Here is a 26,445-nt window from a genome sequence, read left to right as displayed (position 1 = left end):
ATTTTCCCCATTTGAGTTTTATTGTAATCGTTAGCCTCTAGTGCCTAGTAATAAAATTATTTTTAAAAAAATATCCAAAAAATGTTCCTAGATCATTTTCAGGAAACAAAAGTAGAGCAAATCCCTCTATCTTCTCTCCAAGGCAAAGATAAACAACATAATATCTAAGCCAGAGAAGAGAGGGGATGCCAAATTCTGGGATGGAAGTTTAGCTGTTAGGGATATGGTGTTAGTAAGGCCATAAATCTATGATGTCATGTCCAGCTTATCTCTGTTGCCTTTATATGTCCCTACCTAGAAGATAGAAGAACTAAGTATCAAGTGTTATTAAATTATAGGCATAGAGCTGAGGGGAACTCAGCCATTTAATAAAACTCCTGGGCAGGTAGGTGACACAGAAGAAAGAGGACAGACCAGAAGTCTGGAAGACTCTTCTTTCCCCATTCAAATATGATTTCAGACACATACATGCCAGTTGTGTGATCCTGGGCAAATCACTTAACCCTATTTGTCTCAGTTTTCTCAGCTGTAAAATCAGCTGGAAAAGGAAATGGCAAATCATTCCAGTTTTTTTGTCAAGAAACTCCAAAGAGGTGATGCTGTTGAACACAACTGAAATGACTCAATGACAATAAAAAACCAGAACCTTTCATTTTACAGACAAGGCAACTAAGACCCTGAGAGGGTAAATAAATTGTCCAAGATAACACAAGTAGTAATCATCAGAGAGATAGGATTTAGATATAGGTTCTATGCCTATAGAAGCATTAACCCTTCCGATGGACCACATTGCCTCCTTGTATAATTGGGAGGTTTCTACTATATACTTCCAAATTATTGACAACCCTCTCTGCTCTACAGTTAACCGTTCTCCAACCAGAAAAAAATAAAAAATTTAAAAATTTAAAAAAACCACAACTCTTTATTCTGAGCCAGTGATTCCATTTATTTGCTTTTAAATAACCTTTGGTTGCTTGAAATTCTTAATGTTATATCTACTGTTTGGCTTTTTTTGACATACTTATTTACTTTTTTCAAAGACATACTTATTTACTTCTAGTACATTACTTACTGATGATTTAAATAACAAAGAGTTGCCATAGAAGCTAGAGCATTACAGTAGAGTATAAGAGAGGAGTTGGTTCAGCTCCTACCTCAGATACCAGCTTTGTGATTCTGGGCAAGTCAATGAACTTCTCCCTTTCTCAGATGCTAATTTCTAAAAGCAAGGAGTTGGACTCAATGAACCTTTAAGACCTCTTCTAGATCTAAAGTTAAGATTCTATTATATGATGGATAGGATCAACTCTACTAGCATTCTGAACATATGCTTTACAAATATTTTATGTGGCCAATCTTCTATCAAATTTCATATGACACTTTGTTCTTTACTTTCCTTAATATACTTACCACAGAAAATGTCATTGTAATAATTAGCTATATTTGGTGCTTAATTTTACTTTCAGACTGTTCTCTGAGATCAGTGACCTTATCTTATCTAATATTTTTATTTCCTCCAATATTTATTATATGGCAAGCCCTTAATATTTTTGTCTGAATTAATATAAGATTTTTCTTTGAAGAAAATGCTGTCATTTCCCAACAGTTCATTATTACTTCTTAATTGTTCAACAACTGTTCCTAGACTGTTCCAAAGATAATAGAATCAGTATCTACTAGGGTTTTCCCTTCTCAATATAGGTTAGGAAAAGAAAATGAATTCAGTAATTGATTGGCCTTGGAGTACATCAAGAGTTAAGCCTTCTTTGATGAAGCATCCTGTTGACTTTTTGTTATATTGATGAAACTTCTTGCTCAGGACCCTCCAAAGCTGTTAGATATCTGAAGATCAGGGATCCCTAAACTTTTCTTGTCCTGTTAAACAGACCCATTTTCAAAAAGAGAGGTGGGGATGCTGAATCTCTAGAAGCCAAGTGTACTATTTCCTTATTGCATATTGATGCTGTGTTTGGGCTAAGAAAACTTCCTTTTCCTAATTCTTTAATGACTTACAAATACCTACCTTGCTTCATCCCTATACAGAATCTGAACTGAATATTGGCCTTAGGTCTACCCCTCATGTTATGTTATAGATTTAATCCATTAACTTGGTAGTGAAATAAGATTCATTTCTGCATACAGGAAGCATATTTGTAATTCACAGTTTTCTGGCACATTGGCTATTTGAGATATCTGAAACAATCTATCTCCTCGAGTTTCTTGACAATTCTTGGATGTCATTTTGTTCCAATGATTCATCTGCGTTTAGTTTGTCAACTAGGTCAAGAATAAGATTTTATATCTTTCTGAATACTATGCCAAGTCTTTGTTTATTCATAAACATAAATAAATGTTAATTTATAAATTATAAATGTTAATTAATAATGTTCATCAGTTAGAGGAGTTTCAGGAATACCCCAGCCTAATAAGACTTAGGTACTTGGGAGACATATTAGGTTTTCTTTTTTATCTCTGGCCTTTCTCTCCCTTCCAAATGAAAATATCCCTAGAAGTTCATCATGCACACTCTTATTAATTATAAATTAAAACTTGATTAGAGATTAGTAGAAATGGTTCAAAGAATAGGTTATATGGGAAGACAAGGGGCCTTGTCCACAATAGGAAATTATATTCAGGCTAAAGATAAACTTCACAATTTTGCCTATGGTCAGCCTTGGACCCCTCATGCCCCCCATAACTCTGGTAGAAATGTCATGAACAATAGCGCAAGGCTTTCTTAGTACATGTACTATAGTTTACTGACTCAGGTCTAGGATGTCCAATGGATTTATCACTCTTCAATAACCTGGCTTCTGACCCCATCACTTAACTGAAACTACTCTCTCCAAAGTTATGAACCATTTTTTAATTGCCATATCTAATGGTCTTTTCTTAGTCCCAATCCTTCCCTAACTGAAGCATTGTCATTGGTAAATAAACTTTCCTATCAGAAACTCTCTCTCATCTCTGAGTTTTTATGACCCCCACTTTCTCTTAATTCTATTATTACCTGTCCCATTGCTTCTTCTCATTCTTTTTTGTTATCTCATTAGTCTTTAAAATGTCATAACCTTTAAATATGGTTGTTTCCCAAGGCTCAACCTTGAGTCCTCCTCTCTTTTCTCTCTATATTCACTCTTTGATGATTTCATCATTTCCCCTGGGTTTTATTATCATATCTATGCAGATAACTTATATATCTATTAATCCAGTTACCATTTTCCCCTGAGTTTTAGGCCTACATCATCATTTTCCTATTTGGACATCTCTAATTGGAAATTAGAGATATCTCAAATTCACTATGTCTAAAAACTGAAATCATTATTTTCTCTTCCTTCCCAAGCTCATTTCCCTCACTCCACATATTCATTTAACTCCCAATTCTCACACCTTGCCCTTCTTGCCTCCACAACATCTACTGAATCTTACTCTTCTTTCTACTCACATAGCTTCCACCTTATTTCAGACTTTCATTCAGACACATATTAGTAGCTAATAAATTTTTGTTGAAACACTAATAGATTTAATACAAGGCACCCCCAAAAGTCTTTAGCTACTCAAAACCAAATTGAAACTTTGGGAACATGTATACAAAATCTGTTTACTTCAAAGAATAATTTAGTAGTGGGAATCTCTCTTATCTATTCCTTGTTAATGATGGAGGTAAAGGATTCTCGAGACAAATGCATACATTTTGTACCCCAAGTTCAAGTGATCCCCACTAGATTATGAATTTCTTGAGGGCAATGATTATCTTTTTTCTTTTTTTTTTTTTTTAACATCCATGTCATTTAGCACAATACTTGGCACATAGTGGGTACTTAATAAATGTTTATTAATTGATTGATTACTGTTTTCTGGTTTAATTCCTACCTTTTATATAGTAGCAAAATCTTCACTATTGATTTCGGAATTCCTTGATAGGTTTTCTTTATATTTCTGTGGCATGCCTAATTTCTAGTATTTGGCTTTTCACACTCTCTAGACTTCCCTGTTGCCATTACTTGAAAAATATTTTTCATATGTAATGGCAATAAACTGGAACCTCTCCCTGTAAGATCAGGACTGAAAAAAGGTTGCCCACTATCACCATTACTATTCAATATAGTACTAGAAATGCTAGCCTTGGCAATAAGAGCCGAGAAAGAGATTCAAGGAATTAGAGTAGGAAATGAGGAAATCAAGCTATCACTCTTTGCAGATGACATGATGGTATACTTAGAGAACCCCAAAAACTCTGCTAAAAAGCTATTAGAAATAATTTAGAACTTTAGCAAAGTTGCAGGATACAAAATAAATCAACATAAATCCTCAGCATTTTTATACATTACCAACACAATCCACAAGCATGAGATACAAAGAGAAATTCCATTCAAAATAACTATCGATAGTATAAAATATTTGGGAATATATTTACCAAAGGAAAGTCAGGAATTATATGAGCAAAATTATGAAACACTTGCCACAAAAATAAAGTCAGATGTAAATAATTGGAAAGACGTTGAGTGCTCTTGGATAGGCCAAGATGACAATATTCCCTAAACTAATCTATTTATTTAGTACTATACTAATCAGACTCCCAAGAAACTATTTTAATGATCTAGAAAAAATAAAAACAATTCATATGGAACAACAAAAGGTCGAGAATTTCAAGGGAAGTAATGAAAAAAAATTAAATGAAGGTGGTCTAGCTGTACCTGATCTAGAACTATATTATAAAGCAACAGTCACCAAAACCATTTGGTATTGCCTAAGAAATAGATTAGTTGATCAGTGGAATAGGTTAGGTTCATAGGGCAAGATAGTGAATAAAAATAGCAATCTAATCTTTGACAAACCCAAAGATCCCAAAATTTGGGATAAGAATTCATTATTTGACAAAAACTGCTGGGAAAACTAGAAATTAGTATGGCAGAAACTAGGCATGGACCCACATTTAACACCACATACTAAGATAAGATCAAAATGGGTCCAAAATTTAGGCATAAAGAATGAGATCATAAATAAATTAGAGAAACATAGGATAGTTTACCTCTCAGACTTGTGGAGGAGGAAGGAATTTGTGTCCAAAGGAGAACTAGAGATCATTATTGATCACAAAATAGAAAATTTTGATTACATCAAATTAGAAAGTTTTTGCACAAACGAAACTAATGCAAACAACATTAGAAGGGAAGTAACAAATTGGGAAAACATTTTTACAGTTAAAGGTTCTGACAAAATATACAGAGATTTGACTTTAATTTATAAGAAATCAAGCCATTCTCCAATTGATAAATGGTCAAAGGATATGAACAGACAATTTTCACATTATGAAATTAAAACTATTTCCACTCATATGAAAGAGTGTTCAAAATCACTATTGATCAAATGAAAATTAAGACAACTCTGAGATACCACTACATACCTGTCAGATTGGCTAAGATGACAGGAACAAATAATGATGAATGTTGGAGGGGCTGTGGGAAAACTGGGACACTGATGCATTGTTTGTGGAGTTGTGAAAGAATCCAACCATTCTGGAGAGCAATCTGGAATTATGCCCAAAAAGTTATCAAAATGTGCATACCCTTTGACCAAGCAGTGCTACTACTGGGCTTATATCCCAAGGAAATACTAAAGAAGGGAAAGGGACCTGTATGTGCCAAAATGTTTGTGGCAGCCCTTTTTGTAGTGGCTAGAAACTGGAAAATGAATGGATGTCCATCAATTGGAGAATGGTTGGGTAAATTATGGTATATGAATGTTATGGAATATTATTGTTCTGTAAGAAATGACCAATAGGAGGAATACAGAGAGGTTTGGAGAGACTTTCATCAACTGATGCTGAGTGAAACAAGCAGAATCAGGAGATCATTATACACTTCAACAATGATACTGTATGAGGATGTTTCTGATGGAAGTGGATATCTTCAACAAAGAGTAGATCTAATTCAGTTCCAATAGATCAATGATGGACAGAATCAGCTACACCTAGAAAAGGAACACTGGGAAATGAGTGTAAACTTTGAGCATTTTTTTTTTGTTTTGTTTTTCTTCCCAGATTATTTTTATCTTCCAAATACAATTCTTCCTTTGCAACAATAACAACAACAAAATTCAGTTCTGCACATATATATTGTACCTAGGATATACTGTAAGGTATTTAATATGTATGGGAATGCCTGCCATCTAAGGGAGGGGATGGAGGGAAGGAGGGGAAAGATTCGGGACAGAAGGGAGTACAAGGGATAATGTTGTAAAAAAAATTACCTATGCATATGTACTGTCAAAAGAATTACCATAAAAAAAGAAAAATATTTTGATAATCTATCTTTTCTTTACCATGGCCAATCTTTTCTCTACAATGTCCATTTTTATTTTTGCTATTTACCACAAAAAGAGTATTTGGAGTGGTGTGTGTGTGTGTGTGTATGTGTGTGTATGTGTGTGTGTGTGTGTGTGTGTGTGTGTGTGTGTGTGTGTAAAAACGGTGATAAATACAAATTTTTTTTGTTGTGTGGCACACATTTTTTCCTAGATTTTCAATAAGTATTTGGGTAGTAGGAGTGGTAGTAGAGCCAGGATGGCTCAGAGTAGATAGGACATTGTGTGAGCTTTACCTAGCTTTTCTCAGAAGCAATGCTAGATAAAATCTCTGAACTGATTTTGTTGTGACAGAATCCACAAAAATTCATAGTGTAAGGTGGAAAAAGAAACAACTCCTTAAAAAATAGGAAAATGGGGGGGGGGAACATTGTACAAGACTTTCTTTTTTTTAAGTGTATATAAGTTATCTTTTATTTATATATATATATATATTATAATTATAAAAAAAATTTTGACACTATATATGCATAAGTAATTTTTATAACATTATCCCTTGTGTTATAAAAAAATTACTCATGCATATATACTGTCAAAAATTTTTTATAATTATAAAATAAAAAAATATATTGTGTGCAAATCCAATTTTCTTGTTGCACGTTAAGTGTTAGATTCCAAAGGTATAAGTAACCTGGGTAGATAGACAGTAGTGCTAACAATTTACATTCACTTCCCAGTGTTCCTTCTCTGGGTGTAGTTGTTTCTGTCCATCATTGATCAACTGGAAGTGAATTGGATCTTCTTTATGTTGAAGATATCCACTTCCATCAGAATACATCTTCATACAGCATTGAAGTTGTACAAGACTTTCAATGGAACATTTTAAAACTTTCCCTAGATGAGTCAACTACTTGAACTGTCATTCTCTTCCCTTCATCCCTCATTAATATTAAAATGTTGTTATAGTTTTCTAACATGGACTAATTATACACATACACTCACATATGCATAATGTATGTATATATTTAGTTTTTCCTCTACCAGAAGATTAACCTAATCTTTATGTCAGATTGATTCAACCCCAGGTCCTTCCAGCGTCAGTTCCTGCTCATTATCCACGACCAAGTTCACCATGCTTTTTACTTTGTGTACTCTAGAACTGCATGTTCCAGTAATCATACATTTATTAAAGTTATCTCCAAAATATATCTTCTTAGTTTTTTTTTTTCCTTCTCCATGAAATTTTTCTGCTCCATGACATTTTTAGTGCTCCTCCCATCCTCAAATTACATTGTGTTTACCTACCAATATAAATGTGTTTTCTAATAAAATTTAAGCTTCTTGAGGGCAGGGTCTACTTTGTATTTCTGCTCTCAACACTAAATCTTACAGTTCGTTGCATAAATATGACACTTAAAGAAGTTTGACTTATTGAGAAAGCTTTTTCTTCATTTTTAGACATTCCTCTCACCGCTGAATTCCTGAGTCATCCAGATATTTTGTATAAGGCGTCCAAAATTTTGTATAAGGTGCCTGGAAAATAGCTTCTAACAAAAAAAGCCTTTCTCTCTTATTGGCTAATTCTTTCAGAAATTCTTTTCTTTTTTGCTTTAAAATTTTTTTAAATTCTATTAATTTTGTTAAATAAGAAAAAAAAAGAATAATTTTTAAAAAAAGACAGAGAAGGAAAACAAAAACAAAACAGAGCAGCACATTGTGCCCAGATGAACATTAAGGAGGATTCAAAATCGGGACTTCCGGCCAAGATGGCGGCGTGGAGGCAGACAGCTGCTTGAGCTCCTCGTTTTCTCTCAGAACTTACTTCATGACAAGCCTCTGACTTAATGCTTGACCCAGAAAGAAATCCACAAATAATCACCAAGAGAAGACATCCTTGAAAGTCGCCAGAAAATGTCTGTGTTTGCTCGGGGGAGGGTCAGTCAGACTGGGCGCAGACTGAGGGCAGGCAGCCAGAGCAAGACAGGCAGCTCACATAGCTCAGACCAGAGGGGGAGGGGTGTGATCTCTGCCGTTTCTGTGAAAGGGCTTTTGCCCCAGTGTGGATGCTCAGTCTTGGCAGCAAGCCAGGAGCAGCGGAGAGGGTGTAAACACCGGAGGTGAAGATTAAAACCCCAGAAAGCCAGCGTCTCTCAGAGCCTGGCCACCCCCAACCCCCACCTGGACTGACTCGGTGCGTTCTCGGAGCCTCAGAGCGCAGACTCAGTACAGTCATTGCTGTTCTGTTAGTGGCTCTCTGCTGCCCTACACCCAGTCTGTAGAGGAAGCCCATTAATACCATCCAGCCCCATCCCCCGCAAAACAGACCAATTGTTTCTCTTGTCAGTTTGTTTTCTTTGATTCCTACTCTGACAAAATGAACAAAAAATTCAAAAGGGCTCTAACCATTGACAGCTTCTGTGTGGAGAGGGAGCAGACTTCAAATGCTGAGGAGACTAGGAACAGACTGTCCCCAGATGTATCCCCTGGGAGGGATACAAGCTGCTCCTCAATGCAAAAGAACCTCATAGAGGAAATCAAAAAGGCTCTCACAAGAGAGCTGGAAGAGAAATGGGAAAAGGAAAGGGAAGCTTGGCAAGAGAGCCTGGAGAAGTCATCCCATGCATTCAAAGACAGAGTGGATAAAGAAATCAAATCATTGAGAAACAAGATTAGTGAGCTGGAAAAGGTAAACAAATCCAAGGAAAACAGGATTAGTGAGCTGGAAAAGGTAAACAACTCCAAGGAAAACAGGATTAGTGAGCTGGAAAAAGAAATCAGCTCTCTAAAAAATAAAATGGATAAAATGGAAAAAAATTCCATAGAAGATAAAAACTCAATTGGACAGTTACAAAGAGATATAAAAAAAGTGAGTGAAGAAAATACATCATTGAAAATTAGACTGGAACAAGTAGAAATGAATGACTCAAGGAGAAACCAAGAGGGAGTCAAGCAAAACCAGAGAAATGAAACAATTGAAAAGACTGTCAAGTACCTTACCAGAAAGACAACAGACCTGGAAAACAGATCCAGGAGAGACAATTTGAGAATAATCAGACTCCCTGAAAAATGGGAGGAAAAAAAGAGCTTGGACACCATTTTCGAGGAAATTATCAAAGAGAACTGCCCAGACATTCTGGAAACAGAGGGTAAAATAGACACTGAAAAAATTCATTGATCACCTACTGAAAGGGACCCTAAAATCAAAACGCCAAGAAATATAGTGGCCAAGTTCAAGAACCATCAGACAAAGGAAAAGATATTGGAAGCTGCTAGAAAAAAGCAATTCAGATATGGAGGATCCACAATAAGGATAACCCAGAATCTAGCCCAGCGTCCACATTAAAAGAACGCAGGGCCTGGAACATGATATTCCGAAAGGCTAAGGAACTTGGTATGCAGCCAAGAATAACTTACCCAGCAAGAATGAGCATCGTTTTCCAGGGAAGAAGATGGACATTTAACGAAATAAATTAATTCCATCTATTTTTGATGAAAAAACCAGACCTACATAAAAGGTTTGATCTTCAAATACAGAACTCAAGAGATTTCTAAAAAGGTAAAAAGAAATCTTGAGAACTATACTTCTGTCAAAAAAATATGTAAAGAACATATGTACAATTTGTCTTAGAAACTAGAGGTGGAAAGGAGATTATATCATAAAAAAGTGTAAAGTGGTGGTACTACATCTCATGAAGAGGCAAAGGTAACCTATTATATCTGAGAGAAAGAAAGGAGGGAGATGAACATAGCGTGTATCAATAGACATATTCGATTTATGGTGAAACTTCTTCCACTTCATTGAAAAGTGAAAGGGAAGGAGTAAGCTAAGGGGAAGGGAATACAGTAATTTCGAGGAAAAGGGGTAAAATAAGGGGAGGATCTTTAAGGTGGGGGAGGGATCCTAAAAAGGGAGGGCTGTGAAAAGCAAGTGGTGTTCACCAGTTTAATACTGGATAGGAGGGTAAAAGGGAAGGAAAGGGGAAAAGCATAAGCAGGGGTTAATAGGATGGCAAGCAATATAGAATTAGTCCTTCTAACCATAAATGTGAATGGGGCAAACTGCCTCATAAAGAGGAAGCAGTTAGCAGACTGGATTAAAAGTCAGAATCCTACTATATGTTGTTTACAGGAAACACACCTGAAACAGGGTGATACATTCAAACTAAAAGTAAAAGGGTGGAGCAGAATCTATTATGCTTCAGGCAAAACCAAAAAAGCAGGAGTAGCCATCCTCATCTCAGATCAAGCAAAAACAAAAATTGATCTAATTAAAAGAGATAAGGAAGGGCATTATATCTTGCTAAAGGGCAGCATCAATAATGAAGCAGTATCAATATTAAACATATATGCACCAAGTGGTGCAGCATCTAAATTCTTAAAAGAGAAATTAAGAGAGCTGCAAGAGGAAATAGATAGCAAAACTATAATAGCGGGAGATCTCAACCTTGCACTCTCAGAATTAGATAAATCAAACCACAAAATAAATAAGAAAGAAGTCAAAGAGGTAAATAGAATACTAGAAAAGTTTGATATGATAGATCTTTGGCGAAAGCTAAATGGAGACAGAAAGGAATATACTTTCTTCTCAGCAGTTCATGGAACCTATACAAAAATTGATCATATACTAGGGCATAAAAACCTCAAAATCAAATGCAGTAAGGCAGAAATAGTAAATGCATCCTTTTCAGACCATAATGCAATCAAAATAACATTTAATAAAAAGCCAGGGTAAAATAGACCAAAAAATAATTGGAAACTTGTTAGGATTACTAGGTGAAAACTCAGGTTGTTTGGACAGTGACAAGGTGAGAATTCAGGTTGTCTGGACAATTACAAGGCGAATATGACTCGTTGGCACCCATCTGATTCCTTCTTTTTCTTCTTATTCCCCTGCCCATGCTTTTCTTCAGGGAAAAACCTTAATGAGAATCTGCTAATGGAGAACGTGTATCTAATATCCCAGTCACTAACACAGGCAGACAACGTGTGATTTATCAACCAGGAGAAGTAGTAGCATCAGGCTTATTGTTACGTACCCCTAATAAGCAACCTCGTGATAGTCGCCTAGATTTTGACTCCAATGAACAAAATCCAGGAATATATTGGACAGCAGCTGTGACAGCTGACCGACCTATGCTTACTATTTATATAAACGGAATACCATTTGAAGGATTGGTAGACACGGGTGCAGATCGTACAGTTATTAGAGGTGCCAATTGGCCCGGTCACTGGCCAAAGATTAAAGCAGACACCTATATGTCTGGGGTGGGAGGATCAATAGCAGCAGAAGTTAGTGCTAGGCCTTTGAGATGGGTATTTGAAGGAGAAACAGGAGCTTTTACTCCTTTTGTAGCATAAAAACATAATCATTTGTAGCATAAATAACATAATCAGATGGGTGCCAACGAGTCATATTCGCCTTGTAATTGTCCAGACAACCTGAATTCTCACCTTGTCACTGTCCAGACAACCTGAGTTCTCACCTAGTAATCCTAACAGAAACTAAATAATCTTATACTAAAGAATGATTGGGTAAAACAGCAAATCATAGACATAATTAATAACTTCACCCAAGAAAATGACAATAATGAGACATCATACCAAAATGTGGGGGATACAGCCAAAGCAGTAATAAGGGGAAGTTTTATATCTCTACAGGCCTACTAGCATAAAATAGAGAAAGAGAGGGCCAACGAATTGGGCTTACAACTAAAATTGCTAGAAAAGGAACAAATTTAAAACCCCCAGACAAACACAAAACTTGAAATTCAAAAAATAAAAGGTGAGATTAATAAAATTGAAAGTAAAAAAACTATTGAACTAATTAATAAAACTAAGAGTTGGTTTTATGAAAAACCCAACAAAATAGACAAACCCTTAGTAAACCTGATTAAAAAAAGGAAAGAGAAAAAGCAAATTGATAGTCTTGAAAATGAAAAGGGTGAACTCATCACTAATGAAGAGGAAATTAGAACAATAGTTAGGAGCTACTTTGCTCAACTTTATGCTGATAAATTCGATAACTTAAATGAAATGGAAGAATACCTTCAAAAATATAGCTTGCCCAGATTAACAGAGGAAGAAGTAGTCTAAATAGTCCCATCTCAGAAAAAGAAATAGACCAAGCTATTAACCAACTTCCTAAGAAAAAGTCCCCAGGACCAGATGTATTTACAGGTGAATTCTACCAAACATTTAAAGAACAACTAACTCCAATGCTATGTAAACTATTTGAAAAATTAGGGATTGAAGGAGTCCTACCAAATTCCTTCTATGACACAGACATGGTACTGATACCTAAACCAGGTAGATCGAAAACTGAGAAAGAAAACGATAGACCAATTTCCTTAATGAATATTGATGCTAAAATCTTAAATAAGATATTAGCAAATAGACTTCAGAAAATCATCCCCAGGATAATACACTATGACCAAGTGGGATTTATACCAGGAATGCAGGGCTGGTTTAATATTAGGAAAACTATTAGTATAATTGACCATATTAATAATCAAATTAATAAAAACCATATGATCATCTCAATAGATGCAGAAAAAGCATTTGATAAAATCCAACATCCATTCCTACTAAAAACGCTTGAGAGTATAGGAATAAATGGACTATTCCTTAAAATAATAAGGAGCATATATTTAAAACCTTCAGTAAACATCATATGTAATGGTGATAAACTAGAACCTTTCCCTGTAAGATCAGGAGTGAAACAAGGTTGCCCACTATCACCATTACTATTCAATATAGTACTAGAAACTCTAGCCTTGGCAATAAGAGCCGAGAAAGAGATTCAAGGAATTAGAGTAGGAAATGAAGAAATCAAATCGTCACTCTTCGCAGATGACATGATGGTATACTTAGAGAACCCCAAAGACTCTGCTAAAAAGCTATTAGAAATAATTCAGAATTTTAGCAAAGTTGCAGGATACAAAATAAATCCACAGAAATCCTCAGGATTTTTATACATTACCAACACAATCCAACAGCAAGAAATACAAAGAGAAATTCCATTCAAAATAACAGTCGATAGTATAAAATATTTGGGAATATATCTACCAAAGGAGAGTCAGGAATTATATGAGCAAAATTACAAAACACTTGCCACAAAAATAAAGTCAGATTTAAATAATTGGAAAGATATTCAGTGTTCTTGGATAGGCCGAGCGAATATAATAAAGATGACAATACTCCTCAAACTAATCTATTTATTTAGTGCTATACCAATCAGACCCCCAAGAAACTATTTTAATGACCTAGAAAAAATAACAACAAAATTCATATGGAAGAATAAAAGGTCGAGAATTGCAAGGGAACTAATGAAAAAAAAGTCAGAGGAAGGTGGTCTAAGTGTACCTGATTTAAAGCTATATTATAAAGCAACAGTCACCAAAACCATTTGGTATTGGCTAAGAAATAGACTAGTTGATCAGTGGCATAGGTTAGGTTCACAGGGCAAGATAGTGAATAAAAATAGCAATCTAATCTTTGACAAACCCAAAGATCCCAAATTTTGGGATAAGAATTCATTATTTGACAAAAACTGCTGGGAAAACTGGAAATTAGTATGGCAGAAACTAGGCATGGACCCACATTTAACACCACATACTAAGATTAGATCAAAATGGGTCCAAGATTTAGGCATAAAGAACGAAATCATAAATAAATTGGAGGAACATGGGATGGTTTACCTCTCAGACTTGTGGAGGAGGAAGGAATTTGTGTCCAAAGGAGAACTAGAGACCATTATTGATCACAAAATAGAACATTTTGATTACACCAAATTAAAAAGTTTCTGCACAAACAAAACTAATGCAAACAAGATTAGAAGGGAAGTAACAAATTGGGAAAAAATTTTTACAGTTAAAGGTTCTGATAAAGGCCTCATCTCCAAAATATACAGAGAATTGACTTTAATTTATAAGAAATCAAGCCATTCTCCAATTGATAAATGATCAAAGGATATGAATAGACAATTTTCAGATGATGAAATTAAAACTATTTCCACTCATATGAAAGAGTGTTCCAAATAACTATTGATCAGAGAAATGCAAATTAAGACAACTCTGAGGTATCATTACACACCTGTCAGATTGGCTAAGATGACAGGAACAAATAACGATGAATATTGGAGGGGATGTGGGAAAACTGGGACACTAATACATTGTTGGTGGAGTTGTGAAAGAATCCAACCATTCTGGAGAGCAATCTGGAATTATGCCCAAAAAGTTATCAAAATGTGCATACCCTTTGACCCACCCATACTACTACTGGGCTTATACCCCAAGGAACTACGAAAGAAGGGAAAGGGACCTGTATGTGCCAAAATGTTTGTGGCAGCCCTTTTCATAGTGGCTAGAAGCTGGAAGATGAATGGATGTCCATCAATTGGAGAATGGTTGGGTAAACTATGGTATATGAATGTTATGGAATATTATTGTTCTATAAGAAATGACCAACAGGAGAAATACAGAGAGGCTTGGAGAGACTTACATCAACAGATGCTGAGTGAAACGAGCAGAACCAGAAGATCATTATACACTTCAACAATGATACTGTACGAGGATGTATGCTGATGGAAGTGGATTTCTTCAACATAGAGAAGAGCTAATCCAATTCCAATTGATTAATGATGGACAGAACCAGCTACATCCAGAAAAGGAACACTGGGAAACGAATATAAACTGTTATTTTTACCTTCTGAATCCAATTCTTCCTGTGCAACAAAAAATTCGGTTCTGCACACATATATTGTATCTAGAATATACTGTAATATATTTAACATATATAAGACTGCTTGCCATCTGGGGGAGGGGGTTGGGGGAGGAAGGGAAAAAATCTGAATAGAAGTAAGTGCAAGGGATAATGTTGTAAAAAATTACCCATGCATATGTACTGTCAAAAATGTTATAATTATAAAATAAAATAAAAATTCAAAAAAAAAAGGAGGATTCAAAATCTATAACAAAAAATTACCATTTCAAGAAAAAATATAAAATAGTAGAAAAAATTATATTCATGAATGTCCATCTTTTCTTTGCTTTTTTGTTCTCTGCTACATACTTTTTTTACTTTGTTCTTTTTTCCCAAATATATACATATATATATATATATAAATATATATAATATTATATATAATATATATGTACATATATAAATATATACATACATACACATGTTTGCACGCATACATCATAAATATATATATGTATATATGTATATATATATACATTCATACTTTCCCATTGACTCTCACATATATACATAGATATGCACACATAAGCATTTATCCATATGTAAACATATCTAAAACAATATTAGTATGGCTGACATATAATGTAGATTTCTTTTTTCATTGAATCCTTAAGTCTGAGTTTGTCTAAGATCAGTGATTACTAGCCCTACTTTTTCTTTTTCTTTTTTATTATAGCTTTTTATTTACAAGATATATGCATGGGTAATTTTACAGCATTGACATTCTGCATTATCTTTCCCTGTCATCCTACTTTTTCTTAAAAAAAAAAAGAATTCTATTCCTGATTCTTGTTGTAATATTTCTGTGTGTGTATGAATGTATATGTATATGTGTGTGTGTATATATATATGTCTATATATATCTTTCCTATTCCTAATTCCTACTTTAATTTTGATCTTTACTTGCCTTACTATTATCTAGCCCCTACCTTTACTCATGGATCCTCCCTTGTCTTTCCACCCATTCTTTGCTTCCCCATCCATCCTTTTCCCTTTATTTCCTTATAGATTTTGGAGAGTACTATACCATTCATAGTATATATGTAGTACTATCTATTTAACCCATTACCAATATGAGTAGGTTTTCAGAAATATGATCCCTCCTCCCCCCTCTAATGCTTCTATGTCTTTTCTTCCTATACACTATATATATATGTATGTGTATATGTATATATACACATATAAATATAATTAATATGTTTACCTTTTTTTTTTTTACCTTTTTCCTAGATGATTTGCTTTTCAGAGTCAGATCATATCCAATTCTGCTTCACTGTTTTTTTTTTTGTTTGTTTGTTTGAGCTACCCAATTGCTGATGTCAATCTTAAACATAAGGTATCCATTTCCATTAAAAAAAAAAAAAAACACTAAATAATTTGTCCATGTGAAGTTCCCTAAAATTGGTCTCTGATATTGTGTTTTATATGCTGAATTTTCTATTGAGTTGGGTTTAGCTGAAAGTCTTGAGAATCTGAAAGTTTGTTTAATGTTCATTTTTTTAACTCAATATTGTGGATAATTTTATTGGATATATTTTTGGCTGCAAGCCTAATTCTTTTGATTGCCAGTATGTGTAATTCCAGGATCTGTGGTCTTTTATTATAGCTGCTGATGAGTCCTGCATAATCCTAATTGTAGCTCCCACATATTTGAATTATTTTTTTCATGTTTCTTGCAACATTTTCTCTTTGATCTGGGGTTTTTGAAATTTGGCAATAATAGTCCTATGTGTTTTCTATTAAACATATTTTTGAGATGGTGATTGTTGAATTTTTTCTATTTCTACTTTCTCTTTGTCTATCACTCCAGGACAATATTACTTGTATTATTGGATCAGGGTTTTGTTTTTTGTTTTTTGCCACAGCTTTCAGGTAGTCCAATTATTCTTACATTTGCTCTTTTTGATCTGTTCTCCAGATCTGTTGTTTTTCTTATAAGATGTTTAACATCCTATTCTATGTTTTCATATATATATATATATATATATATATTTGTTATTTATTGGTCTCTTTATAGCTTCATTGGCTTCCCCTTGTTCAATTCTAATTTTCAAAGAATTGTTTTCATCTTTAAGACTTTGTATCTTCTTGGTTTACTCTAATTGGTTGACTTTTTTCATAATTTTGTTTTTCTTGAAAAGTTTTTAGTTTTAATTTTTCCTCCATATCTCTCATGTGATTTTTATTTTTATTTTTTTATTTTTTCTATAAATTCTCTCTGGGCAAGAAGTCATTTAACATTACTTTGCATAAAGGAGAGAAAAGGACCCACATGTTCAAAAAACGTTTGTAGCAGTTCTTTCTGTGATAGCAAAGAATTGAAAAATGAGTAGATGCCCATCAATTGGGGAATGACTGAATAAGCTGTGGTATATGAAATTAATGGAATATTATTGTTCTATAAAAATGATAAACTTGCTGATTTTAGAAAGGCCTGAAAAGATTTATGGAAACTGATGCTGAGCAAAACAAGCAGAATCAGGAATACATTGTACACAGTAACAGCAAGAATGTGTGATGGTAAACTATAAAAACTTGGCTCTTCTCAGTGGTTTAGTGATTCAAAGCAATCCTAATAGATTTTGGACAGAAAATGCTATCTGTATCCAGAAAAAGAACTAAATAGATGGAAGGTAAATCAATATAAGCTATATTCACTTTTTTTTTTTTTTTTTTTTTTTTAAATCTCTCCTGTAATGTTCTTCTCTAAATAATAATGTTCTCTGGGAGCAGGTTTCTTGGGGAGCTTCTGGGAGCAGCCTTAGTTTCAGTTCAGTGTTATAATCACCTCAGATTCAGCCAGGAGTTAAAAGCCCAGATCCTTTATTTTTCCTTTTAATTCTTGTCTCTTTTCCTGGGGCCTGGTTAGCTTTAATAGAGGCCATCTCTCTCCTTGGTTCCAAGAGTTCCCACGAATGTCTCCGAATCTAAAGGTTTGTCCTTCAGCCTCCAGCCAGCACAAAGGTGGGAAATGGAATGAATCTGACTGCCTCTGAGAGAGAGTGGGCTTTTGAGCTTCTGTGTCTGGCCCTGAGAGCTTCTTAGTTATAGTTCTGCCCAACTTGTGAATCTCCTCAACTGGTGAATCTACTGGACTGAATCCTGGATCTGAAGCTCCCAAAGTCCCCAGCCAGCACAAAGGTGGAAATTGGAATGAATCTGACTCCACCTCTGAGAGTGGGCTTGTGGGAGCTGCTCCTTATATAGATCTCTTATAGGTGTTAATTCTAATAAGTACTAAATACATAATCATTGTCTCTATCAATTCCAGTGACTTAGCACCTTGTTTCATAACATCTCCTGATTTCTTTTGATTTAGAACATAGGTGGTCATGATTTCTCTGACTTATCAAGGAGGTGAAAATCCCCCCAAAGAAGGTGATGACACCTTCCCTAACTGCTCAAAAAAGGAGTGAAAATACCATGAAAAGGAGGTGGTCATGCCCTCCCTGACATCTCAGGAAGGGAGATGAAAACACCAAAGGTAATGGGAAATCAAATCAGATTAGTGGGTTTCTGAAGGGGCTTACTCTTAAAATAGGTATACACAAATCCATCAATATGGGAGGTATTATACATAATCACACAAATTACATAAGCACATAGTAAAGTAACACAGGCTAGTAGTAATGTAACAAATAACATGAATCAACATGAGGAATTATACATATCCATAAATCCTAGAAATAGTCCAAAAGGAATCTATTGTCCATTAGTTCACATGCCAGGAATCCAATAATTCCTGCAAGTTTTAAAGTCCTACAATAGTCTTATCTTGTGTTAGGGAATCCAATTAGTCCTGCTGGTTTTCAAGTCCTGCAATAATCTTTATCAACAATTTTTCATCTCAAGGAATCCAATGACTCCTGCTGTTTTTCAAGTCCTGCAACAGTCTTATCTTGTATTAGGGAATCCAATGATTCCTGAAGATTTTTTTCTTAGGTCTTCTCTTTTGTTTCCAGATTTTTCTCTTTTTTTTTTCTTTCTCTCTCCAGATGCTCATTGCCACCCATCTGTTTCCTTCTCCATCTGCAGGAATACAAGCAAACTCTCTCTCCCAGGTAGTTAATCTATTTAGATAGGTTACTAGATAGATTAATCCCTTCTATTTACCACTTTTGGGAATTCTCCTCATTATCTGGCAATTACATTGGAGCTATTTGAACTGGACACTGCCCTTCTGTTAGGTTAAAAAGCCTGTATTCTCCCCAATTGTAATCCCTTTCTGATGTCTGATTGCTTTTCAGCTGATATATCACGTCAGAGCCCTGAACTTCTAAAGACTCTCTGGTGTAAACTCAGCTGCCATCATGCCCCACCTGCCTTTTGTATGATTTCTTGGAGCTGGGCCCTGCCTTTCATTTCCCTGGGTCAATCTACATTCTGAGGCCCAGTGGAAGCCCTTGAGGCATTTGGATGTAGGGTTTTAGGTCTTTTCTCACCCTGTCTGAAATCATTGATGACTCTCTCTAGAAGATGCTTGCCAAGAGGGACCCTGTCTTTCCATGTTCATCATAGTCTGGGTATAATAAGCATTTCTGCCCACTGTAGCACAGCGTCTTATGTTCTCCTCTAAACTCCCCATATAATTCTTCTGCAAACTTCATTGGAATTTTTCTTAGCCAGTTGTCTGGTCATTATTTATGTAGCTGCATTTTCTCCAATGGTTCTTGTGACAGCTGTTTGCAAGCATCCTACAAAATCTACAAAAGGTTCATTGGGGCCTTGCTCTATTTTTGTGAAGGCTTCCCCCTCTTCCCGATCTTTTCCTGGGAGGGAACCCCAAGCTTTTGTTGCAGCAGTGGTGATCTGCTCTTAAGCTGTTATGAGGTAATTAATCTGTGCTGAAATCTTTTTTTTTTTCTTTCTTTTCTTTCTTTTTTTTAAAATTAATTTTATAATTATAAAATTTTTGACAGTATATATGCATGAGTAATTTTTTTATAACATTATCTCTTGTATTCATTTTTCCAGATTTTCCCCTCTCTCCCTCTACTCCCTCCCCTAGATGATAGGCAATCCCATACATTTTACATGTGTTACAGTATAACCTAGATATAATATATGTGTGTAAATCCAATTTCTTTGTTGCACGTTAAGTATTGGATTCCAAAGGTATAAGTAACCGGGGTAGATAGACAGTAGTGCTAATATTTTACATTCAATTCCCAGTGTTCCTTTTCTGGGTATAGTTGTTTCTGTCCATCATTGATCAGCTGGAAGTGAGTTGGATCTTCTTTATGTTGAAGATATCCACTTCCATCAGAATACATCTTCATACAGTATTGTTATTGAAGTGTATAGTGATCTTCTGGTTCTGCTCATTTCACTCAGCATCAGTACATGCAAGTCTTTCCAAGCCTTTCTGAATTCATCCTGCTGGTCATTTCTTACAGAGCAATAATATTCCATAGCCTTCATATACCATAATTTACCCAACCATTCTCCAATTGATGGACATCCATTCATCTTCCAGTTTCTAGCCACTACGAAAAGAACTGCTACAAACATTTTGGCACATACAGGTCCCTTTCCCCTCTTTAATATTTCTTTGGGATATAAGCCCAGTAGTAGCACTGCTGGATCAAAGGGTATGCACAGTTTGATAACTTGTTGGGCATAATTCCAGATTGCTCTCCAGAATGGTTGGATTCTTTCACAACTCCACCAACAATGTATTAGTGTCCCAGTTTTCCCACATCCCCTCCAATATTCATCATTATTTGTTCCTGTCATCTTAGCCAATCTGACAGGTGTGTAGTGATATCTCAGAGTTGTCTTAATTTGCATTTCTCTGATCAGTAGTGATTTGGAACACTCTTTCATATGAGTGGAAATAGTTTTAATTTCATTATCTGAGAATTGTCTGTTCATATCCTTTGACCATTTATCGATTGGAGAATGGTTTGATTTCTTATAAATTAGGATCAATTCTCTATATATTTTGGAAATGAGACCTTTATTTTCCAAATTTGTTACTTCCCTTCTAATCTTGTTTGCATTAGTTTTGTTTATACAGAAACTTTTTAGTTTGATATAATCAAAATCTTCTATTTTGTGATAAATAATGATCTCTAGTTCTTCTCTAGTCATAAATTCCTTCCTCCTCCACAGGTCTGTGAGGTAGACTATCCTCTGTTCCTCTAATCTATTTAGGATCTTGTTCTTTATGCCTAAATCATGGACCCATTTTGATCTTATCTTGGTATATGGTGTTAAGTGTGGATCCATATCTAATTTCTGGCATACTAATTTGCAGTTTTCCCAACAGTTTTTTTCAAGTAATGAATTTTTATCCCTAATGTTGGTATCTTTGGATTTATGAAACACTAGATTGCTATAGTTGTACCCTTTTTTGTCCTTTGTACCTAATCTGTTCCATTGATCGACCCGGTCTATTTCTTAGCCAATACCAAATGGTTTTGTTGACTGCTGCTATATAATATAGCTTTAGATCAGGTATACCTAGACCACCTTCATCTGACTTTTTTTTTTTCATTAATTCCCTTGAAATTTTTGACATTTTATTCTTCCATATGAACTTTGTTGTTATTTTTTCTAGGTCACTAAAATAGTTTCTTGGGAGTCTGATTGGTATAGCACTAAATAAATAGATTAGTTTGGGGAGTATTGTAATCTTCATTATATTCGCTCGGCCTATCCACAAGCACTGGATGTCTTTCCAATTATTTAAATCTGACTTTATTTTTGTGGCAAGTGCTTTGTATTTTTGTTCATATAATTCCTGACTTTTCTTTGGTAGATGGATTCCCAAATATTTTATGCTTTTGACATTTGATTGGAATGGAATTTCTCTTTGTATCTCTTGCTGTTGCAATTTATTGGTGATGTATAAAAATGCTGAGGATTTATGTGGATTTATTTTGTATCCAGCAACTTTGCTAAAGTTGTGAATTATTTCTAATAACTTTTTAGTAGAATCTCTGGGGTTTTCTATGTGCTAAAATCTCTACATATTGATCTTCATCTGCTAGTTGGTCAGAAGTTAACTCCAGTTTGCCTATTTCATTGGGCTTGACTCCTACATAATTCATGGTACTCTGAAAGCCACAACAAGTTTTGTCCAGGTTCTAAACATGTTCTTGCTATGGATTTCTAATCCCAAGGGATTAAGATTCATAAACCAAATTATCTAGTAACATCTTAACATAAGACTATGATGTAGCCCCATAAAGAGTACAACCCTTTTTCAAATCCTTAATTTTTTCCAGATCAAAAGGAGTGTGTCTTCTCCTTTGTTGACCTGAAGAGTCAAGCTCTTCAATCACAGGGTATATATTTATTTTTAAATCAAATATATCATTTCATTCATTTTTTGCCTTAACCAATGCCTTTTCTAATCTTGTCATAGTCTGCTTCATAAGTGAAGCTAACTATGTTACTTCTCCTTCCCCCTCTCCTTCTCCCTCCACCCATGAAGGGTTAATTGAGGGAGGAGGAGATGGGAAATGCTCCTGTTGTGAAATGGCATACTTAAAATTGTACTTAACTCCATTCTTATCTGATTCTTCATCCTTTTCATCTAGTTTATTTGGCACTTCCCCTCCTGTTCTTTCTTCTTTTTCCTTATAATAGTATTTTTATAATTTCTTAAAGCCAGTTGTATTAAATTGTATGTATAAAATGTATTTTTGGAAATTGAGTTTGGATTGGAATTGTAGTATTCACCTAGCTGCTCTCCTACTAATTTCTACTCATCTGGGTTCAATTTTTTTTTCCATAGAGAACCAAGGAGATGTGTATTGTACAGTTTCTAAAAGTTCAGTAATCTGTTCCCAAATTATAATCAAACCTTGGCTTTTCATAACCCTGACAACATTCTGTACATATTTTCCTTGAAGAGAAACAAAAGGCTGTTTTCTAAACTTCTGTCCCATTTTAGCTGAAATACTCTTTTAGCTCTTTAACAGTTTTCTGTTTGTACTCACCCTAATTTCTGGGTCGAGGAGACTTTTCTGCTGGATCAGGATCAGAGACTTTTCCACTGAAATCAGGATTGTGTCTGTCCCACGTTCAGGCATCAAAATATAATGTTTTTCTCTAAATTAAAATGTTCTCTAGGAACAGGTTTCTTGGGGAACTTCTGGGAGCAGCCTTGGTTTCAGTTCAGTGTAATAATCACCTCAAATTCAGCCAAGAGTTAAAATTCCAGATCCTTTATTGTTCCTTTTAATTCTTGTCTCTTTTCCTGGGGCCTGGTTAGCTTTAATAGAGGCCATCTCTCTCCTTGGTTCCAAGAGTTCCCATGAATGTCTCTGAATCCAAAGGTTTGTCCTTCAGCCTCTAGCCAGCACAAAGGTGGGAAATGAAGTGAATCTGACTCTGCTTCCGAGAGAGAGTGGGCTTTTGGGCTTCTGTGTCTGGCCCTGAGAGCTTCTTGCTTATAGTTCTGCCCAACTTGTGAATCTACTGGACTGAATCCTGGATCTGAAGCTCCCAAAGTCCCCAACCAGCACAAAGGTGGAAATTGGAATGAATCTGACTCCACCTCTGAGAGTGGGCTTGTGGGAGCTGCTCCTTATATAGATCTCTTATAGGTGTGAATTCTAATAAGTACTAAGTATATAATCATTGTCTCTATCAATTCCAGTGAATTAGCACCTTGTTTCAAGTTCTGGCCCATAGCACTCTCCCATGGTTTTCCTCTTTTGCTCTGATTTTCTCTTCCAACATAAAGCAATGTATATTTAAAATATTTTTTAAAAAGAAAAAAAAATATTACTTTGGCATAGAAGCTTTTTTACATCAGTCTCCTCCTCTGAAGCTTTACCCCCAGTCTTCCCTATTATCATAGTAAGTTTCTATAGTCAGGTTCTTTCTCATTTGCCTGTTTATTTATTCTTATTATTTTAATGAGAAGTATTAGTATAAGCTTCTCTAATGTGGGGTGGGGGAATGTTACTTCTAGCTTCACTTCAGTTCTCCCCAAATGAAAAGCTCCACCCTCTTGCAAGTGCCTGCAGCCAGCAGAGTCTCTGCCCACTATTTCTGCACTCACTAATTGTGCTAATTATTTCTTGTCCAAGGCCTAATATCAGCAGCACAGTTGTCCTTCCTAATCAAAGAGCTTCTTTCCTTCTTCCTTAACTTAGACCTTTGATTTAGCATGAAATCTGAGAGTTGAAAGTTTCTATGGCTTCAGCACAATCCAGCTACCCAAAGGGGTCCCTATTTGGGTTTTCTATAGAGCTAACCTGCAGGTCTTTGAACCTCACACTGGTTAATTCTCCATTGGGATCTTTCCTTGTATCTTTTTGGAGTATACCAGGAGAACCCCAAATCTTTTTGATTTTTCATCAGCCTATGTTCACTCTGAGGTGCAAATTTGTTCTGTTTCTAAGGGAAATATGGAGTATTTGAAATTTACAAACCTAGTCTTCCATCTTCCCAGAATCCTCATCCTTTTTTCCCCCTTTCCTTCCTTCCTTCCTTCCTTCCTTCCTTCCTTCCTTCCTTCCTTCCTTCCTTCCTTCCTTCCTTCCTTCCTTCCTTCCTTCCTTCCTTCCTTCCTTCCTTCTTTCCTTCTTTCCTTTTTTTAAAAAAGAAGGACATTTTTGCTATCCATGTCTCCATTTTTCTCTAAACTATACTTCTGAATTTTTGGAACATTTTCTGCCACATGTCTTGCCAGGTTCCTTTCTTGCCAGGTTCCTTTCCCATTCTTGCCACTTTCCCCCTTCAGCTTCCTTTTATGTGTTCCTTTTCTTCCAATAGAATATAAGCAATTTGAAGGCCAGGACTATCTTCCTTTTCACTTGTATTTTTATTCCAAGTGCTTGTAGAAATGTTGAGTTATAAAAGGAAAATTGATGATAATAATCCTTTTGATCCTAAAAATGGCATATCTTAAACTACTTTGAAATAACCAGGAATTAGGCATTATAATATATTTTATATGAGTAAGTAACTAAGGTAAATTTTCATTTTTCATAGACATGATTTGCCCATAATGTATGAATCACTTCTTTTTTTTTCCCTGAGGCAATTGGGGTTAAGTGACTTACCCAAGGTCACACAGCTAGGATGTATTAAGTGTCAAAGGCCAGATTTGAATTTAGGCCCTCCTGACTTCAAGGCCAGCAAGCACCATCTAGCTGCTCCCCACTTCATTTCTTTAATACCATATTTACACACATAAGATAATAGATTTAAGTGTTATAAAAGACCTTAGGGATTACCTAAACAAGTCCTCTCATATCCATAGGGAAACTGATACCCAAAGACAAACACTCACTTATTCAAGAACATATGGGCAGCAAGTAGATGGATTTAGGTCCAGTTTCTGAAAAGAAATGTAGAAATCTTTCCACTCCACCCTGTAATTTCTCAATTTTTGTAATGAAAATAAGTAAGTATTATATGCCTATTCTCCAAATAGCAGTTGATGCACATTCATTCACGACCTCATAATTTCCCTTGGACTATAAAAATGTGAGAGGACCAATATCAATATATTTTAATGTTGCATGTAAAATTTAGAATCATATAGGCTTCATGGAAAATTTGTAATCAGTTCTTTTACAATATATCTAGCTAATCAATATGAATAAAATAGCACCAGAAGTATTAAATAACATATAAAAAGAGAAAAAATCATGTACCTCTGATATTCCTCTCAGCTCTAAATATCTATAATTCTGCGTTCTGATTTCATCAACAGTTTGCTATTATACTCTTGGTTGTGTCATTAAAATATTGGCAAGCCACAAGTTCTTTTCCAAAACCATGACCATTTCTTCTCTGGGCAGGGGTGGGAGGGATTAAAAAATTACCTTAAAAAAACTTAGAAATAAGCAAACTTTTCTGACTTTAAATCTTTTAATTTTTTAAATAACTGGAAATTCCAAATGAAGATGACTTTAAAGATAAGAACTAAAAGTCTCTTTACTGAGCAATTCCAACTACAACTAAAAGCTATAATATTGAATCTCTTAGATATTTAGGAAACTCCCAATTACGAATGATCTTTATACCTTCTCTGCTAAGAGAAATTTGGCTTGTGTGCTAAAAATAAAATAAAATAAAAAGACCTAAGACCTTTTCCTAATGTTGAGACAATCTAATGAGTAAAAATCCTAATATATCTGAAAAGCATTTTAGAAACCCAATTGTGAGATAGGATTAATTTTTCTTTTCAAAATGGAATGTATTTAATATAAACAACTGTATCTAGTTTGTTTAGATATTAAGTTCCATTTATTAGTTAAAAAATAACCACATAATCTTATTGTAAAAACTATGCATAAGTACTATGAAATAAGGACATTTTTCATTATTTTATTCTTCTGTGTCTCTTATTCTTCTGAGCCTTCATGAGATATATGTGCCTTTTCTATTTTTCTTTTTGTTACCCTATAA

At 35.0% G+C, this 26,445-nt stretch overlaps 1 long non-coding RNA gene across 1 annotated transcript in view; it reads right to left on the bottom strand.

Annotated features, from left to right (window-relative positions):
- LOC141559667 (uncharacterized) overlaps positions 1–23,520 on the bottom strand; it is a 71,871-nt gene extending 48,351 nt beyond the window's left edge. The window contains exon 1 of the long non-coding RNA XR_012487519.1: positions 23,016–23,520. This is a non-coding gene — a long non-coding RNA (uncharacterized LOC141559667). The remainder of the gene's footprint in view (positions 1–23,015) is intronic.
- Between the last annotated feature and the right edge of the window lie 2,925 nt (positions 23,521–26,445).

The sequence above is a fragment of the Sminthopsis crassicaudata genome, chromosome 3 (genome assembly GCF_048593235.1).
Source record: "Sminthopsis crassicaudata isolate SCR6 chromosome 3, ASM4859323v1, whole genome shotgun sequence".
NCBI lineage: Eukaryota > Metazoa > Chordata > Mammalia > Dasyuromorphia > Dasyuridae > Sminthopsis > Sminthopsis crassicaudata.
This window is presented reverse-complemented; position numbering and strand designations above follow the sequence as displayed.